Genomic DNA, 5,018 nt, shown 5'->3' on the forward strand with positions numbered 1-5,018 from the left:
AAATGACGTTGGTATTTCATGTAAGACAATATAGCTATTGTGTGTGTTTCCAGGGCATCAAAGGGTGAACCAAGACAGGAGAAAAATTGGTTATTGTACAAAATAAATCAAAAAAGCATTGAATATTAATCCCATTAGAATAATATTTAAAAATATATATTTTAATGACAGAGGAATTTGACCTTTGAACAGCTCACATCAACAACAAGACATGGGAAGTGCGTTTTTTCCTCTTATTTAATGACTATTTAATGCTTAGTTGCACTATGCATTATAACTCACTTTTTTTTTTCTTCTCAGAATAGACCTGCAGCCCTCCAGCTGAGGATCTCTATAAACCAATCCAACTGAGGACAACAAAACGTGATGCTGTTATTTAGAAAGGGCCTGCCAGAAAAACTAATAGTCTCATTTTTAATCTATGCATTTGCATTGATGCACATAAGCATAACTTCAATAATTTATGAGAGATGATGAAACTTGTACTTCACCTCACTTATTTCATAGGGTAAACATGTCTTCTAGTTGCTGTCCCCAGAGTTGTGGTTACTAAAAATATCTGTTTGTGTAGCCCTTGTGCAATACTGACTGAGATGAAGTGAAGCTGTATCCCTTACTCACTAGCTGCTTTCTTTCAGCTCAGAGTAATCTGTGAGTAAAAACTGTCATCCAGCTGTTACGTAAGAGAATACAATAGATAAAAGAGAATAGATGGCAGCGCGTGTGTCCCTGCCCTCATTGCTAGCAGTTTTATCAGTATCCTAATTCCTTCACAGGCTGTGGTAATCTAAAGGCACCCACTGCTAGCATGTAATGTAATGGGTCTTCGCACTCCCCATAAAGTACAGTCTCACTGTGGCTGCTCTTTGAAGCTGAGGCAGCCTATGGCATGGCCTGAGTAGCTTCTTTCTATAATGGAATATTTTTGCATAAATTGAGACTTAAGACTTGCCTGTTTTTTTTATTTTTATTTTTTTTATTATTATTATTTGAAGAAACTGAGAGTATAGAAATATCTTCCCCTCTGCAATGAAAACGGACCCGGTCCTTAGGTGAATTTAATTAATACACTCATGACCCCATCATAATGCAGCATGCAAACTGGTTCATCTGCATTTCTTTCTAAAGCTGCACATTTCTGCCCCCATCAAATGGTTCTGTTGGTTATGTGAGACATCCTGTTTAGTCTCTCAAAGAATTCTTTCTCTCTCTCTGCCTCACCTTACAAAGAGTTTGATGAGTCATTCAAATATGCACATTTTTTCACATTGTGCACAGAGGCCAGAATAAAAGTCCTTGAGGCTGACTCTCAGTTATAGTCAGAATTCTGCTTTAATAGATTCATTTTAAATAGTGGATTTAGATTAACGTTTTCAGATCCATTCATAGCGAAAAGCATATATGCATATTCACAAGAATGGAGTTTTCTTAGAAAAGGGCCAGTAAATAAAGTCCGATTAAGCATTCACTAGTGAACAGAAAGCTAATTTTTTCAAGTTGTTTGGAATTACAAAAAAGAGTCAGTATTTACTTACCTTCATGTGTTTTTTTAATTTTATTTTGGAACACAAAAAGACTCAAAAATAGAATATTTGATTAATCTTTTGATGAATCTTTGCACAGCTTTCCAATCGACTTGCAGAACACAAAGAACCATAAAAATAGTTAATATGTTGAGTCTTTGAATTCCATATGAATCGGGTTGCTATTCACAGGAAATCTTGCCCTGCACTGGCATGTTGCATTTGGAAATGAAACACAAGAACCAATTTTAGTATGGCATTTTAAAATGTCATTTTAGTATCCATGATGTCAAACCTGGCATATCAAATTTAATATCATTTTCTTTCCGTTCTTCTGAAAGACAGACCAAATGTATGCTAATACATTCAAGAAACAATCAACGAGAAACTTTCGGAAAAGTTAGATTCATTAATTTAAAATGATACATTGTTATACCAATTTATTACCACTTTTCACAGATGGAAGGTTGAAAATCAATCAACTTAAGCAAAGTCTGTTTCTAATTCTTATAATTGATTATCTTTTGATTTCTAACCAGAGCGTTTGTCAGAGAAGGATGATTGTAAAACATCTGTTGCGCTCTGTTTTGTCATTTTTCAGATGGCTCGCTGGAGGCAAGCAGACACTTCACCTGGCCTCCGATACCCGGTTGATCAGTTTCCATGACGACAGTCAAAGAGAGATGACAGCAACTGTCCATGTTATCATCAGTGGCTTGGTTCTTACAGTGGATGTTCCAGGCTTTGTGCTGCTTTGTTGACTGCAAAGGTGTGGACAAGCCGTTCCACGGAGCCGCTCACGTTGTTTTCTGAGATACTGCTGCTGCTGTATACCATTCCTCGAGGACTCTCACAGAGAAATATTGCTAAAGGTGACCAAAAAAGTAATAAGTTTGTGGGAGTGAACTCTGCTCATTTTAAGATCTTTAAAGGAAGTGGGGAATAACTCTCATACCGAGGGCTGGTGCAATTCATCTATGAGGCGACATAAACATCAAAGTTTGCCATCAGTGCACTGCATGGAATATGAATCCTTTGTTCTCCAGGTTCTGTCTGGAAGCTCTTTGTGACAGTTGTGTGATAAATGGCTCTGTTTAAAATGTAGGGTTTGAATGCACCAGGGCTAGTAGGAAGATAAAGGAATGTCTTCCTGTACAGGAATATGATGGCAGTGGCACTGGTCTGAGAATGTTCCTTGGTCTCAGACTCAAGATTAGATCATTGTACTCCACAATCTGACAGCTAAAGAGTTAAATATCAGCTCGCTATATGTGATTGTCATTCTAGAAGGGCCTGTTGGGATAAAACTATAACATTTCAGCACAGCCGATTGCAGCTCCTGAGAATGGTATGAGTTAGTTTGACCTTGAATGGTTTTGAATAGAAATGTATGCTTGGTTAACAGAACCTGTTCTTCGTTTTTAGGCACTGAGGTTTTGTTTGCTAAGGACAGCCAGGGAATAATTAACTAGTTTTTGCTACCGTTTGTAGAATACACAAATGGATGCTACAAAAATAAACGGGGGTCCGTTGAGGCTTGAGGAAGTAATTATCTTCTGATGATGTCATATAAAGGTGCTAATTATTTTAGACCATGTTATGCTACAGTAGCTTTATTTTCTCTATTACTTGGCTATGCTAAATGTGTTATTTTGAAAAGTTCATGGAAGACTCTTTTGGGGATTTGTTTCATGTATGAATTGAGGATACTATGTCAAATATGCTAGTTTTAAATATGTTACCATATACATAATTAAAAACTGAGATTTGCATTTTTATCACATTCTGGAGCATGGAAGCTATCCTCGGTGGGCTTGACCTCATCTTTAAGTAAAAGTACTGTCTCTTTGCGGAGCATAGGAACACTTTGATTTATGTTGAGCAATACTAAAGGGGATCATGAGATTTTAGATAGAAAGCTCAGCCATCTGCAATCAAATCCTCCCCAAGGTCAACAGTGACAACATGATCCTTAAGTAAACATAGTAAAGAGCAGGTGGGATTTGGCATGCTTTTTTGCCGTTTTGAAAGAGTCTGTTATATGTCAACCACAGACACTTAGGGGTGAAATGTTCCAACATGCATACATAAATATACACACATCTCAGTTGTGTGCGGTGGTGTTCTGAAGCGAGAAGGCAAAGTCCTCAAAGTTTTTTTTTCTTTAAATAAAATGTAAATTTATGTCACAGTCACATTTTCTTGGTCAAATAAACATTATTTGCACTATAAGAAAAGAAAAAACATTTAGTTAAAATAATAAAAATAATTTTGAAAAAACGGTAACGATTAAAATATATATTTTATTTGTGAACTTATGTTCAGCTATTACTTTTAGTATTAACTATTTTTGAATTTTTCGGATCATCAGAGCTTGGTAAATTATGGTCTCAGACACTGAGATTTATCATAAATTTCACCAAGCTGAATACTCACTAAAAACTCCCACATATCATGTTTTTATGCCATTTTAAGTCATATTTTGATGTAACAGAGTGGTTATAAGTGTGTGAGTTGTTTACTTTTTTTAAATTAGTCTTCCCATTAATGCTATTATATTGTTCATTCCGACTGATTTGCGAACGCGGAATGCGCTCAAAAACAAGAGGTGGGATTCATCGCATTAACCAATCACAGCTGATCATAACCAGTCAAATCCAATCACACCACAATGGAGGCGTGGCCTCCTCTCACGTGACTTTCCAAAATTCATTTTCAATTACCCCCCATCAAACTCATGGCACACTTAGGGGGTCTGTTAAAACTCAATGTGCTCAGGGGAGGCAAGACAGACACAGACTCCCCACTGTAACTTTACCTGCTGGTGTCGCTGTTGTACAGTGTTTCTGTAGAAAAAACGAGTGATTAATACACTTTTTAATGTTATATTTCATAATATTGGCACTGTTTTACTTTTGTTCTACAATTTTTTTTCTCATCCAGCATTTTGAGGAGGCACTGCCTCCCTTGCCTCCTCGGAGGAAAGGCCCTGATAGTATAAATACTATGAATTCGGACATATACTACTCTATTCTAACACTGTTTTTTGACAACTATGTTGGAGGAAAGTATGCGATTTCGGATTCAGCCAATGTTTTATTTACTGTAGAAAGACCCATCACCTACCACCACCTGTTGCTAAAAGGTCACAGTGATGTTGTGCTGTTAAATCAGCACTCTTTGAACACTGCTCAGCCAATCAATCAGATTTAAGGAGCGGAACTAACAGTTGTCCACATTTGATAGGGTGTCCAAATTATCAGGAAATTCCTTAATATTGCAGTTATTCTCTTTTGAAAGAAACACGCAACTACTGGATGACAACGTCACCCTCAAATAATAACCCACTGCCAACAAAAGTAGTGGAGATTCTGTCTTTTTCATAAAATAGTCCTCACAGCTTTCCTAAAATTAAACTCACTAAAATTTGGACAGCCAAAATCAGAATGGTTGATATCAAATGCCACAGGCTGTCACAGACATTTGGAGCATTTT

General features: G+C 36.8%; 1 long non-coding RNA gene across 1 annotated transcript; it reads left to right on the top strand.

The window, feature by feature from the left end:
• The first annotated feature begins 80 nt into the window (after positions 1–80).
• LOC131549495 (uncharacterized) lies at positions 81–3,304 on the top strand. The gene is made up of 2 exons (XR_009273406.1): positions 81–218; positions 301–3,304. It is a non-coding gene; the product is annotated as an uncharacterized LOC131549495 (long non-coding RNA).
• Positions 3,305–5,018: the final 1,714 nt, after the last annotated feature.

Source organism: Onychostoma macrolepis, chromosome 11 (assembly GCF_012432095.1).
Source record: "Onychostoma macrolepis isolate SWU-2019 chromosome 11, ASM1243209v1, whole genome shotgun sequence".
In the NCBI taxonomy this organism is placed as follows: Eukaryota; Metazoa; Chordata; class Actinopteri; order Cypriniformes; family Cyprinidae; genus Onychostoma; species Onychostoma macrolepis.